This window comes from Artibeus jamaicensis, unplaced genomic scaffold (assembly GCF_021234435.1).
Source record: "Artibeus jamaicensis isolate MK-2021 breed Jamaican fruit bat unplaced genomic scaffold, CSHL_Jam_final contig_60, whole genome shotgun sequence".
Lineage (NCBI taxonomy): Eukaryota > Metazoa > Chordata > Mammalia > Chiroptera > Phyllostomidae > Artibeus > Artibeus jamaicensis.
The window spans coordinates 3,083,510-3,099,173 of NW_026521900.1; the positions used below are offsets into that span (position 1 = coordinate 3,083,510).

The window sequence follows — 15,664 nt, forward strand, 5'->3', positions numbered from 1 at the left end:
ACAATACGGCATAACCTGATCGCAGGAGTGTTATGTCACCTTATGTTTCAGTCCCTCCTACACTCAAGGACAAGGGTTCCTATGGAGTGTGGACCTCTGGGATCCATCCCAGAATTCTGCCTACCACATGAGATGTACTGGAAATAGCATTCTCCTTAGTGTAGACAGGAGTTCCCTGACCACTCATCTTGAGAGCTCCAAGTACATCCTAAGTTATATAAAAAAAGACATATCATTATAAAAACCACTTTTGAGTGGTTTTTAGAGATTGTTGTTGAGATTGTGGAATGTATCTGCTTCAGCTGATTACAACAAAGATTTGTAAAATATTCTGGGGTCCTATCTGGTCATTGCAAATGTTGACAGTCTCAGGGGTTTTTTTAAGCATTATTCACCTGAAATATGCCAGTCACAGAAAGGCAAGTACTGTATGATTCCACTTACATGAGTTTTCTAGAGTAGTCCAATTCACAGAAAGAGGAAGTAGAATGGTGGTTGCCTGGGGTTGGGAAGAGGGGAAATTGTTGTTTAATGGATATGGAGTTTCAGTTTTGCAAGATGAAAATGTTCTGGAGATCTGTCGAGTAACAATGTGAATGTACTCAGCACTACGGAACTGTACACTTTAAAATGTTTAAGATAGTAAATTTTATGTTGTGTGTTTTTTTTTTCTTTTACCACAGTTAAAAATAAAAATAAATAGGAGACTTCCGCCAAGATGGAGGCATAGGTGGAAACACCTTGCATCCTCGCAAAACCAAATCTAAAAACAATAAAGTTTTAACAACAATAAACGCAACCAAACCACACAGAAAATCGACAATACAGAGTCCGAAAACAACAAAATGCTCAGCTAAACTGGTAAGAGGGGCGAAGCCAGCAGCGGAGCGGGTTGTCCAAAAAGATCCCCGACCAGGGTGGTGCGCAGGCAGCCAAAGGTGTGCGGATCCTAGGTGTGGGCTAGCTACGGGCGGACACAGGGAAGAGGCACAGCTGGCTGTCTGTAGTCGAGCATTTGCGTGCAGATAAACCAGTGAAGAGGCGAGCGTTGAGACTGCAAGGCGCAGAGCAGCAGGCTTGCACATTTCCGCTCAGATAAACAGGCAGGGGTGAGCGGTGGGACAGACTGGGAGAGCGGAGAGGACTGCCATTGCTCCCTCTCTGACCCCCCCCATACAGTGTCACAAAGCAGCGACCTGGGTGGCCCCGCCCTGATAAACAACTAAGGCTTCACTCCTCATACATAACAGGCACGAACAGATAAAAAACTTGGCTCAAGAACAACTCAGAGCCCCAGAGCTGATAAGTCTAAGTGATGGAGAAATAGCCAAACTTTCAGATGCACAGTTCAAAACGCTGGTGATCAGGATCCTCACAGAACTGGTTGATTTTAGTCACAAATTAGAGGAACATATGAAGGCTAAACTAATTGAAATGAATGGTAATGCACAGGAAACCAATAGTAATGGAAAGGAAACTGGGACTCAAATCAAGGGAGCAGACCAGAAGGAAGGAAGAAATGACCAAACAGAAAAGGATGAAGAAACAAGAATTCAAAAAAATGAGGAGAGGCTTAGGAACCTCCAGGACATCTTTAAACGTTTCAACATTCGAATTATAGGGGTACCAGAAGGGGAAGAGGAACAGCCACAAGGGAAAACTTATTTGAACAAATAATAAAAGAGAAGTTCCCCATTCTGGCAAAGGAAATAGACTTCCAGGGAATCCAGGAAGCTCAGAGAGTCCCAAAGAAGTTGGACCCAAGAAGGAACACACCAAGGCACACCATCATTATATTAGCCAAGATTAAAGTGAAGGAGAGAATCCTAGAAGCAGCAAGAGACAAGGGGACAGTCACCTACAGAGGAGTTCCCATCAGACTGTCAGCTGATTTCTCAAAAGAGACCTTACAGGCAAGAAGGGGCTGGAAAGAGGTATTCCAAATCATGAAAACCAAAGACCTACAACCAAGATTGCTCTATCCAGCAAAGTTTTCATTTACAATGGAAGGAACAATAAAGTGCTTCTCAGATAAGACCAAATTCAAGAATTTCCTCATCACCAAGCCCTTATTATATGAAATGTTAAAGGGACTTACCTAAGAAAAAGAAGATAAAAAAGATGAACAGTGAAAGGACAGCAAACTCACAGTTATCAACAACCACACCTAAAACAAAAGCAAATTGAGAGGACAGCTAGATCAGGAGTGAATCATAGAAATGGAGATCACATGGAGGGTTAGCAACAGGGGAGTGGGAGGAGGAGAAGGGGGGAGAAGGTACAGAAAATAAGTAGCATAGACAGTTGATAGAAAATAGATGGAGGGAGGGTAAGAATAGTAGGGGAAATACAGAATCTAAAGAACTTGAGACACGTGTTCATGAACTAAATGGGGGGAATGGTGGGGGAGGGGTGTGCAGGGTGGAGGGGAATGGAGGGGGGAATAGAACAAATGTAATGTCATAATCAATAAAAAAAAGTTTACCATCGAAGTACAGTATAATTATAAAGTCATCTTTTAATGTTAAAATAATAATAATAATAATAATAATAATAATAAATAATAAATAAAAAAGGAATCACTCACCAAAGCTTTTTGTGATCTGAAATAGTAAAGAGCTCTTCGAAGCAGCCTCAGGGGCAAGAAATTATTAGAGTGTTGTAGTGGATGTGGAGGACTTGCTGTCTTGACATCTATCCCCTCTCTATTCTGTGTGCCTTTCTGTACTGCAGAGCCTAGAAAGTTAGGGTTCTAAGTGCTAATTGGATTTTACCCATCAGGTGCTCTCATGGGTGATTCAGAGGGTGGGAGTGAGGCCAAGGCCACATGCTGTTGAGAAGAGTGGTTTCGCAGCAGTTTGCTAACACCTAACACTAGACTCACAGGTGTCAATTGGCAGTTGCAATAACAGCATTAAGAGTCTCCTGACTTCTGGATCACAGCTAAAGCAGCATGCTCTCGACACCACTAGTCCCCATAGAACCCTTTAGTCTCCCTTCCTGGTCAAGGTAACAGTAAAGTAGCTGCCCTTGGCAGGCCAGTAATTTCTTGGTGTCATTCAGAGAGTCATTCCTGGAGGGCCAGTGCAAAGCCTGGTGGTCCCATCCTTACAATTTTGCAAATACCCAATACGTTGAATTAAATCCCTTTCTGCTTAAAGTAGGTAGACTGATTACTTTCCCTGCAACTGAGCCCTCAGCATTAGTTATATGTGACAGGCTTTGGAATTTAATCATTATATCCTGTGAGGTTTTGGTGACACCTGATAGAGGCCAGCATCTTTGACTTTTTCCAAGGCTGTGCTGGAGGTCTTCTTTGTACATGGGCCCTGCTTACACTGGGCCCCACTGCCATTGGACAATGCTTTATTTCTCTCCTCTCCCTTTCACAGCTATTAGAGAACTTTTCCCTCTACTCAAGCCCCTACCCTGATTGCAGTAGACCCTGTCCACCCACAGCATTCCACCTCCTCTTTCATGCTAACAGAACCCAGTTTTGTTTGGGCATTAGGCAAAGATCTCTTCATTTGGGGCAGTATATTCTATGATGGGTTTATGACCCAGTCTTGGCTAATAAGAGGGTCTCCTGGGAAGCTTCTAATGAGAATTTTTCTTCCTGAGAAGAGGTGAGAGTAGGGGAGTTTTCTCATTGCCATGACTTACTCTCCTAAAACTGGCACTTGATGCCTGGAGCTATAGCATGGTGTCCATCCTGACACCATGAGGTGATAAGAATGGTGGGGGATGGGGGAGGCCAATAGCAGGGCAGAGTGGCTGACAACGGTGGGTCCTCCATGCAATTAATGAACGATGTACAAAACTGGAACTGCCTTATCTCCAAACTTCTTGTTAGCTAAGCAGTAAAGATCCTTAAAATTTAAGCCACTATTAGTTGGACTTTTGAGCACTCAAAGTCAAAGGCTTTCTAGCTGACACACCTAGCTCATTCCTGATAATTCTCAGCAGATGCCCTTGCCCTCAGCTTTGCAGAGAAAATAGAGTCTGCTTCCTGCCCACCACCCACCTGACACACAAGCTTGTTCCCTCCCCTCCTGTCTCATAGCCAAGGTTCCTCTTACCTGATCTGAGGCTAATCTCTCCCTTGTGCTCCTGAAACCATCCCTACCCTTCTGCAGGGACCTCAGTGGTCCTGTCTTTTCTCTCCTGCATCTTCCATCTCCTGCTCTCCAGGAGTCCCCTCCCAACTGTGGTCTTGAGTTAGCATCCAGGGCTGTGTGTACTCCTAATCGCCAGGTAGCTACTTCTCAGGGGCCCCTTCCTAGTGGCCTGGACAAGCCTCGGAAGGTGAAAGAAGCAAAAGGTAAAGGGCCTGGAACTGTTCCCTGACCCCAGAGTAAGCAGTTATTGAGGACTGCGTATATACGGTGGGTATTCATACCAATGCCTGCTTTCCACTGCAAGGCTTATTTTCCTTATGCGTTTTCTCTTTATTTTTTATTGAGGGCATATTTTCTTTATCTTTAAGGCTTTTATAGCTTTGTATCTGAGCCTTGTTTTAGTATATTCTGTTGTTATGATTTATGTTGCTTTTACTGGCTCTTTACCCCAGCACATAAACATGTTTAAGTTTGCCACAGGTTAAAAAAATAAAATAAAATAAAATAAAATAAAATAAAATAAAATAAAATAAAATAAAATAAAATAAAATAAAATAAAAAACCCTTCCTTGACCTCCTGTTATTGTTGAGTTTTGGCATTCTCTCTGTCTCTCCCTTCTCTTCATTGGGAGCTCTTTGGAAGTCATCTGTACTCACAGTATTTCTTCACATCCCACTCAATCCTGAACTTTCCTCTCCAAGATCAGAAGCTCAGCCCAGACTCGCTTAGCACAATGGGGTTTTATTGGCAGGATGCTGGGAATCTTGCCCAGCTGTGGGAAGAAAAGAAGAAAGGGATTAAGCTGGGCCACCAGGACCCTTGGGACTTTTTTTCTTGTGGCTCCCACAGTCTCTTCTCCCAGCTTCTCTCTTTGAAGTGATGGCATTCTCCTCTCCTTGTGAGTCCCAAGCTCTCTAGAGCCTTCCACCTGCTATATTCCCCTTTAACTCCAGTTTCAAATCGCAGGGAAGGATTCTGATTGGTTCGGCCTGGGTCAAGTATCTTTCCATGGATCAGTCAGCCATGGGCACAGGAGGCAAAGTTGAAGAGCAGAGACAATGCCTCAAGGAGTGAAGCCTCAAGGAGGGGAGTCATGAGCAGGTTTCTCAGCTGGCTTCTTCCTCACCAACAGCACTTGCTTGAACCTTCTCTCATGCCCTTGTTGGTGCCTCACCTCCACGTGGCTCAGGCTTGACCTCTTCCTGTGTGTTGGTTTCTTTCTGCCTGAAGCCATGGAGCTCTGCTCTGCCCATGTATACAACAGGTCAGCAAAATGAAGAGATTGCGGTACCTCCACTTGATTTTCAACCATGATTCTTAGGTGCAAAAATAGATTAGCTTCCTCGGCCCACTAGAGGACAAGTGTAGTGGCCACAGAGATGTGCCCCCAGGTCGCCTTCAAGGAGGGACTTGTTGCCTCAGGGTGAGCAGACATCCTCCAACTGGTAAGAACCCCCTTGCCCTGAGGCACTTCCTCCCCAGAGTAGCCCACATCCAATAACTAGTCATTTCACTCACTGTGGGACAACTCTGACTAGCCACATAGGCTTCAGTATTCTCCAGGGTCTTGGTCTAGGCTTTGCCAGGTCAGCTTTGCAGTTCAAGGCCTCTTTGGTCCCAATCTCACTTCCTCCCCCTCCTTCCACTAATGTTGTTTCTAATAACTATCTCCCATGCCAAATGCCATTTTGTTTTCTGCCTCCAGAGAACCTAACCTGTGATAGATACCCCTGAGTTCTGTGTCCTACGCCATCTCCTGAGGCCCCTGTAGAACTGAGCAGCAGTTGCCCATAGTGGAAATCAGCTTGGTAATGTTCTCTTTATTGGCTGCCTTCCTCCCCATCTCACTTCCCCACTCACCTTATTCTCTGAATCTCCTAAAATCTACTTGCTCTAAAGTACTTCTCTTGGGGACAGCCCAAACTCAGACACCAGGATTATTCTGTGGGGGAGGAAGAAACTTTCCTCTACCCTTCTAGGCTCTTTTTGCTGATCTAACAGTTAATTCTACATGAGACAGATTAACAAGAGAAAAATGACCAAAGTTTCTTCCCAACCCAGGCACTTCAAGAGCCACGGGCTCGGGTGCAGAGATGACCAAGTCCAAGAGCCACACCACCCACAACCAGCCCCCAAAATGGCACAGAAACAGCATCAACAAACCCTGACCACAAAGATATGAATCTCTTAAGGGGGTTGACCCCAAGTTCCTGAGGAACATGCACTTTGCCAAGAAGCACAACAAAAAGAGCCTGAAGAAGATTCAGGCCAACAACACAAAGCCATGAGCACATGTGCTGAGGCTATCAAAGCCCTGGTCAGACCCAAGGAGGTCAAACCCAAGATCCCAAAGGGTGGGAGCCACAAGCTCAGTCAAGTTACTTACACTCCTCACCCCAATTTTGGGAAACATGCGCATGCCTGCATCGCCAAGGGTATCTGGTTCTGCCAGCCAGAGGCCAAGGCCAAGGCTCAAACCAAGCCACAGGCTGCAGATGTGGCTCAGGCTCCAGTTCAGGCTCAGGCTCCCAAAGGTGCCTAGGCCATTGCAAAGGGTCCACAGTAGAGGCCTCTGTCTACCGATGTGCAGACGAAGGACTGGTGTGCCCCCTGGGCTGCTGTCTCCACAGGGCTGGGGTCCTCCTTGTTATCTTTGTGCAAATAAACCTGAGGTACAGTCTGTCCATTGAATAAAAGAAACAAAGGAAAATGACCTAATTTAATTATATAAGTACATATGGAAACCTCACATACATGGGAGATTCAGAGACAGAAGGGAAAATGGGGTATACATGATGTATCTAACATTGGGATAAGGCACCTTGGGGCATCAGAGGGGAGGTTGGCCATTCACAGGACAATAGAAGAGCAGATGTTCAGTCATTCAATGTTTGCCCTGCCCTATAGATAGAACATAAAAACTTATTTCTAGTAATAACTCTTATGACAGGCAAGGCCCTCAATTTGAATTCTTTGAGAGGCAAAACTTTCTCTTAAGCCCACACAGTCTCAGTTGCCTTCAGCTCAAAATAATCCACATGCCAGAGTGGCACATCTTAGAGAGGTCTGTTCTAACCCTTTCAACTGTGACTTGTGTTTTGTTATTGTTGTTGTTGTTGTTTGTAAATCCAGAGTACCACTCTTTATCTGCAACATGCACCACTGTGACCATGAGCTCTTCCTGAAATGCTTTCCTCCCTCAACTAGCTGTGTTTCCTGCCTCCTCACTGCCCACTGCTTTACCCACCCTTTTTCCTCTGCCCACTCCCAGGATTGTGGCTTGGCTTCCTCCTACACTCAACACATTCCAGGGGATCTCAGTCAGACCCCTGGAGTCTACCACCACTACACAGGGATGACCCACACTGTCTGTCTCCTGCCCAGCTCACTCTCTTGAGCTCTGGACTCAGATATCCAACTGCTCCCTGTTCATTTCTATGTGGATGTCTCACAGATGTTTAAAATTAACATGGCAGGGCTGAACTAACTCATCACCTTTTCCTAAGCCAGCTTCTCCTTCTATATTCACCTTCTCAGCAAATAGTATTACTGTTTTTGTCCCCAAAGTCAGCTCTTTAGGAGTTACCCACCCTCCTACCCATCTCCCCACTGCCCTATTAGCACTTTCTGGTCCTGTTTGGGGTGGAGGGTGTGTTTGCACACCCTCTAGCCCAAAGCAGTCTCCCCAGCTTCCAGTCTCTGCCCTTTAAAACCATGTAACCTTGAATAACTCATCAAATCTCTCTTGGCCTCAGTTTCCATATCTAAAAATGGGCTGTTAATAAAATTGCCTGCTCTATATACTTGCTGTGAGTTTCAAAAAATTTTGCACATGTAAAATGCTTAGAAAACTATATGGCACATAGAAAGTACTCAATGATTGCCAGCTTTTTATCATTGTTTTTTTTGTTGTTGTTTATCTTTACCCTTCTATTTCCATCTCGTACTATAGCTGCTGAGATGCCATCTTTAAATGCCCTACTGGTCTGCAGGATTCTTGAGGGCAGTGATTATCGTACTCATCTATCTGTCCAACTATGACCCATGTCCTTCCATACCTACTTCCTGTCAGCCATACTTCCACTCAGAAATGGTAGCATTGGAGAAGCTAGGGAAATTTTTTATAGCCAGCTATGGGGAAGTTGATTTTGGAACATATTCAATTTGGGTTTGGTGGGATATTTTGTGTGTGTTTGTAAAATGTCGCTAGCCACTATCCTAGTGTAAGAACAGCTTTCAGGAACACTCTCATGACCCACTGGGCTGACTCCCCAGGGGATGTAACATCAGGTTTCAGGCTCAGAGGTTGTACCTCAATGTAAATATGTCCTATGTTGCCCAGAACCAGAAAAATATGGGTAGTAGAAGAGAAACAAGGTTTGAAAGGTCTGAAGTCAAAAGTGACTCTGTGAAAAATTCTTCCAATCATCAGACATGAAAAATCGTAAGGGGATTTAGTTCTTATTCATCCCTAGACAAAGGAATTCTCTGCTGTCAGGAATATATTCGGCAATACAATGTATACAATTCTGAATGCACTATATATTTCTTTTTCCTTTTTCATGGAATGTATGTACAGTAGAATTTATCAGAATTCCTGGTTTGTAGGGCACAAACCTATAGCAGAGCAACAACCAACAGTGAGTAGGTCTGTCTGTGAAGTCACATGTTTTATCCACCTTGGTGAATTGGACCATATCTTAGAGTATCTGATGCCTCTAGTTCTGATGAAGTCTGGCAGTTCCAGATGCAACAGCAGGCAAAATTGCCACTGACAGCAAAATACCCTAAAGAAACATATTTATCAATGAGTCAATTTTTATCCCATAAGAGTAATTCGATTACATAATTATGTAGCCCAGTACCATGTAGTGGCAATTTAAGAAGGCATTTCAATTGCTCTTGTATGCCCTAATTTCAGAGTAATTTTATATATTTTTGGAATTATTGATCAAACCAAAAATCAATCACTGAGTATGCAGCCAAAAGTTTTCAGACAAAAAGCATTGTAGAGGTGTGTCAGGCAGGTAAAAAATGTTACCTTGTGTGGATTTTTATGAGGTTTAGGTATCTATTAACTCTTAAAATTCAGAATTTCCTGTGATTTCTCAAGTCACCAAACTTTGTACCTTTTACTTAAAGAGGGACCTCAAAATTGTGTAACTTTCAGGCCCCACATGCCTGGAGCCTTCTGTGTTTTTACCCCATGACCCTACACATGTGTATGCTACCATCAGCACTTCTGGTACCTACCACACTCCACAGACACTTCCTCAGCTGGGCATGGTTGGGAGTGTCTCTTGACAAAGGGGAGAAAGGGCCAAGTAAAAATGGCTATGGTTCTACCATGGAATAGTGCCAGCACTTGGAAACCACAGAGGTGAAACAGTGGGGCAAATTCAGTGAGCTGACTCCCAGTTTGGGGACTGAAACACAAGGATGTTTGGCAAATAGGAAAAATCCGGGGAGCTTCATTTCCCACTTAAGCCAGGCAGAATTGCTCCTGAAAAGAAGAGTGGTGAGAAGAAGAAGGGCTATTCTGCCATCAGTGAGGTAGTGACCAGACAATACATTATCGATATTCACAAACACATCCATGGAGTGGGTTTCAAGAAGCATGCCCCTTGAGCAGTCACAGAGATTTGGAAATTTGCCATCAAAGAGGTGGGAACTATAGAGTACCCATGGACACCAGGCTCAACAAAACTGTCTGGGCCAAAGGATTAAGGAATGTCCTGTAGCATATCCAGATGCAGTTGTCCATAACACAGAATGAGGATGAAGATTCACCAAACATGCTTTATACTATTGGTTACCAACATACCTTTCAACGCTTCCAAAAATCTATAGTTAATGTGGATGAGAACTAACTGCTGATTATCAAATACAGTTATTGGAAAAAAAAACGAGAGGGGGAAAGAAAAGACCCAGAGTGGGCTACAGTTCTATGTTTGACCACAAGATGGAGGTAAAAGAGTGGTCCCTCTAATTCAGTCAAAAACTCATTAAGAGCTAATCAAGGTAAAGAGGGTTTTCCCATGTTTCCAGCAGGTGCCTTCTTCCTTTTGCCAAGCCTCACTGCACTTACTATTGTTCCATTCTTTTTCGGTTAAATTCATCAGAAATCTGCACTTTTGTTTGTTAACTCAGCTGTAGCCTGCAGTTTGTCTTCTAGACAACTTCCCTGCTTCTTATGGTTAAGGATTATGTTCTTATTAACTATTATTAGAAGAATTTTCTGACTTGAAAGTTTTGGGACTTAAAGCTAAAGTCTTAGCTCAATAATTGCCTGATTATGTGCTGCTGTGCTTGGAACTTTCATTACCTGGCTTCTATTTTGCGTGCAATTCTCCATACCCCCAGTCAGGTTCTGTAAAGAGCACTATCTGAGACACCAGCCCCCATTCCCATCTGTCTGAGAGAGATATGGGTTCCTCTAGTTTTACTGGGGCCCCCTGAAGGCTGAATTCCTCCTATATTAACCATAAGAAACTGTAGCAACTTGCCTAAGACAATAATCAAAATAGACAGAGTCAAGCTTCCTATATCCAACCCTCCTTTTTCCAAGCTGCTATTGGACACTATCACCTTTCTTCCCCCGAAAGATTTTGGTAGGCCTTCAGCCCTTTGGGCCAACACCACTAGCTCAGAACACTTCACACATAAAGCACAGGGCAGTGACCATAGAATAGAGTTGGGACCTCTTCTGAGAGCTTTGCCATCTCTGAGGGCCCTTACCCTGGACATGTACTTGATATATTCATGGGGGCTATGGCAAGAAAGTCATACTAACAATGAAGGGGCAAAGGGCACAGCCCAAGAGACACCTTGCTGCTATCCTGAGGGCTCAGATACATGAGCTCCTGCCTCTCCAGCAGTGGAGACTAGTGTTTGTCTTATGGTGATGATGCTGCTGCCTGCTGCTGGAGATTGCGGCTGTGTGAGAGGACATGACAAAGCTGACTGGGCCATAGTCACAGTAGCTGTTGGCTGCACCCATAGTCAATTTCCCTTGTTTCTTGACTGCTCTCAGATTGACATATCCCATGGGACAATGGGCATTTTTTCAAAGTGGGCGAAGGGACAGAATCAGAAATATCATGGCCTATTTCCCCTGCAAAGTGCCTCACTGGCTCCAGATCCTGGTTATTCTGTTTTGCTTTGTAGAATTGTCCCACTCCAGACAGCATCTCGGGTTCTCTGGTTGGGCAGAAAGGAGAGAAACACCTATATGACAGAAATGTCCATTGTTTGCCTCCTGTACGTGCCCCAACTTGGGATGAAATCCGCAACCTAGGTATGTGCCCTGACTGGGAATTGAATCCACAGTCCTCTGACATAAGGGATGACACTCCAACCAACTGAGCCATCAGGCCAGGGCACAGGGTTGATGAGGTTTAAGCCTGAACTCACAGGTTCTCGCTGGCCCTCACCTCTCAATTCTCCATAATTTAGGGGTAATGCTGCACCTGCCACATAAAGCAGGTATAAGACTATAACAAGATAACATCCCCAAAACATCAGAGATGCCTGTAAGTTTTCCAAAAACAATGGCTTTCTTACCATCTCCCAACCCTACCAGCAGTTAGCAACATCATCCAGATTCAAGGCTCATAATGTTCAAAAGCGTTACCAAAGACATCTTTATTTTGAGTTGCATGTGTGCACCTCATACAAAGTCCTGACCAATTTTCTAATCCCAGTCAGGAAAGGAAGCATTTGGAGAAAGGTATAATGCTACATGTTCCTGTAGAATGTAAAACATTTAATTAGATGCCAAGGATCGAAAATCTTGATTCAGAGCCTGAAATGGCTAATAAGGTTTTATCGTTGCTATTACTTAGAATTTTTATAGAACTTTAGGCTGGCAGAGTGCTTTTCAATCACTTGAGAGAATCTAACTTTGTTAACAGTGAGATGGAAAAAATGTTCTATTCATCAGGAGAGACAACATACATAATATTTTAAGTATTTAAGAATTACGACCCTGCTGTGAGAAGTACTGAAATTACCTTCTACGTGAATGTAAGAGTCTCGTTACAGTTACAGGCACAGGACATTAATGCAGACACCAACATTATTACCCTGCTGAATGTGCAGGGTGAACTCCTGCAAGTCAGGAAGTAGGGAAGTTTCTAAAACAAACACTAGCTGGCTCCAGCTACACAGATGGAGCTTTTTGTCCACACGTGATTTCTGAACATTTTTCTAAAGGAACTCTTAAGGTTTTATGGGTGATCATATTATAAAACCATATGTAGTTCCAACACAGCTTAATTTATGACTGCTCTGGGTCACTGAAATCTCTCAGGATTCTGCTGTTGGGGCTGCTGCAATCGAAGACAAATTCGCACCAATTCTTCTATAAATATTATCAGTGGGCAGCATCAGCTAGAAAGCATGTGAAAAATAGATTTCTCTTCCCATATCTACTGAAGGCAAATTCAGGCCCTCTAGCTTTTTGGATATACCAGTTAGCTTCTGCTGCAATGATGCCACCTAACAACCAAGTTAAAACTCAGTGGCATACAGCAATCGGTACTTGTGCTCAGTGGCATACAGCAATCGGTACTTGTGCATCTGGAAGTTGGCTGAGTGTCTCTGCTGAAGTCAGCTGAACTCACTCACGGTTGGTAGGTGGCTGGCCTCGGCTCTGCTCTGCTCCACACGTTTCTCATGGTCCAGTGGGCTAGCCCTGGCATACTATCGTGGAGATGGCAGATGCCCAAGAGAGAGCAAGCTCCAATGCACAAACCATTTCCAGCTTCTGTGTCACACCTACTAGTGGCCCATTGGCCGAAGCAAGCCACCTGGCTGAGCCAGTATCCACAGGTGAGGTAAATCAACCCACCCATTGTCAGAAGGCACTGCAAAGTCACATGGCCAAGGGATTAAAGGAGGGGTAAGAATTGTGGCCATCTGTGTGAGCTACCACAGGTGAGACTGCATAGAATACTTTTCTTGAAATGAAAAGGAAGGCAAAAACAATAAATGTCATCCATGTATGCATCCATTCTGACAGAAAAAGTTTTTCACTGGCAACACCAAGCTAATGTCAACCCACTTTCTAGCCTTACCTCTTGGAACAGTTCCTAGGCCAAAGGTCATGGGAAATTTTTGACTAAGCAGTAATGGGCACATATTGACAGAGTGTGAAGCAAGAATGCTTTTCAAATGGACCACTTTATAAACAACACATAGGTGAGTAGTCCACGGCACCCTCCTGCCTGTCTCCTTATGGTAACCTCCATTTACAGCCGGAAGCAGTGTGTAGAATTCCACCTCAGAAGACAGAAAGACAGGAGTTACAGGGCCCTGTTGTTCCACCTTGACCAGGTTTGGGTGGTGGCCACACACACTGAGGAGAGACTGTACTCTCTGCCATTAGGCCGAGCATCAGCTGGCTCCATGCCAGGCTCACATTCGTGCCCATCTGTCAGGGTGGCACCTGGCCCTCTTCTAGAAGCAGATGGTTTCAATTGATCTTTCCTTGCCAGTCTTTCCTGCATTAACACTCCAAACCTGCTCTGCCTCATCCTGAAACTTAATGTAATCCTCACATGCTGTAGTTTCCTGTATCTTTTCCCTGGTAGCCAAATTCTTTTTCTTTCTTTTTAAGTTTTTAGTTTTCTGCAATAGTAAGGTTATAAGTGGATTTGTATATACAGAGGGAAAAACCAATTAGCCTGTACTTTCTAGGACCAAATATAACCTACAAAGCGCTGACAATTCAAAAAAAATCTTTTTTTTTTCCATTTTACTGACCTTGACATACAGCTCACCTCATACTCCTAGACCAAACTGACTTTGGCCTTCCTGGATTTGGCCTAACAAAAACCTGTCAATATGAGACAGAAAATATGAAGCCCTGTACCCACTACACGTTGAACCTCATGCTGACAATTTAGTGGCCCAGAGGACAATATGAATTTAAACATTATTTTGTTTTTAAAGGACAGTCATGAGTTAGGGCAGCTAAATGTTACAGATATTCCAAAGGCAAGACTGCACCTCAGCCCTGAGGATCCAACTAGGAAGGGGACAGATGGTCCTAGTGACCTCTGACCCAAGGACAATAGGGCACCTCCCCCACCCCCATGCTCTGGCCTGCTGATCTCTGCCTGTGACCCAGCCCAAGGAGGTTTAACTCTAGCCAGTGGGGCTGCACAGAAGCACTTGGCAATGTACAAATCACAGCTTTACTTGAGTGTTTCTCCTGCTAAATGCCTGAGATGCCACCATTTGGATAAATAAAAGGAGGAAGATCTATAAGCAGACACTTCCAATATACATGGAATAGCTCTGACCAATAGAAACATTGTAGGAGCTACAGATATAATTCAAAGTTTTCTAGTTGCTGCATTAAAAAAAAGAGTAGAAAGGAACAGGTGAAATTAATTTTAATAAGATATTTTATCTACCTGCACAGTTATCATTTGGTTAGAGCATCGTCCCAAGACTGCGGGTTCCATTCCCTGGAAAGGGCATATGCAAGGATCAACCAATGGATGTATACATAAGTGGAAAAACAAATCTCTCTCTCATTCTCTCTCTAAAAAATCAATAAGAAAAATTTTAAAAACATATTTTATCTGACCCAATATATCAATATTGTATCATTTCAACATATAATCCACATTCTATACATTCTATTTTGTATATTGTCTTGAAACCCAGTGTGTATGTTATACTTACAGCACATCTCAGTGTTGTATGAAAGGAGAGAAGGTTAGCACATCTCAATTCAGAATAGCCACATTTCAACCATTCAATAACCATGTATAGCTAGTGGCCACCATATTGGACTGTGCAGATCAAAGGTATTTCCAGAAGGGGATTCCAGAAACAGTAAACAGGAGTTGCTTCTCAGGAAGAGAATTAAGGAACTGGGGGATGAGGACAACAACCTTACTTTTAATCATAAACCATGTTAGCCATGGCTGAAGTGGCTCAGTGGGTTGAGCGCCAGCCTGCAAACCAAAAGGTTGCAGGTTCAATTCCCAGTCAGGGCACATTGCTGGGTTGCAAGCGTGGTCCCTGTTTGGGGGCATGTGAGAGACAACCAATCAATATTTCCCTTGCACATCGATGTTATTCTGCCTCTCTTTCTCCCTCCCTTCTCCTCTCTCTAAAAAATAAAATCTTAAAAAAATAAAATAAAATAACCATAAACCCTTTTGTATTGCTTGAATTACATACCAAGTATATGGACTGCATTTTTTTAAAAGACCATATGCCCCGATTTTTTTTTTGAGTGGTAATACTCGGTATTAGCAAGCAGAATGAAATAAGGTATGCCCCTCTACTGTTGGTGAAAGTGTATGGCCACAGTGCTGTTCTTGGGGTAGGGGAGTGGTGGGGTTAGCACTACTCTATTGTGTTAGTTGGGCTTCTCCAGTAGGACAGTATTCCTTCAAATTGCACTTAAATTACTATATCAGCGCCATACTAGTTGCTTTTGATGTTCACGAAAACCTCAAGGTGGAAAGTGTTGTGGACTCCATTTTACAACATGGGAACCACGACTCTGAGAGGTTAAGAAACT

At 43.6% G+C, this 15,664-nt stretch overlaps 2 pseudogenes; both read left to right on the forward strand.

The window, feature by feature from the left end:
• The first annotated feature begins 6,212 nt into the window (after window positions 1–6,212).
• LOC119063621 (60S ribosomal protein L29-like) lies at window positions 6,213–6,661 on the forward strand (annotated as a pseudogene).
• Window positions 6,662–14,825: 8,164 nt separating this feature from the next.
• LOC119064139 (uncharacterized) lies at window positions 14,826–14,862 on the forward strand (annotated as a pseudogene).
• Window positions 14,863–15,664: the final 802 nt, after the last annotated feature.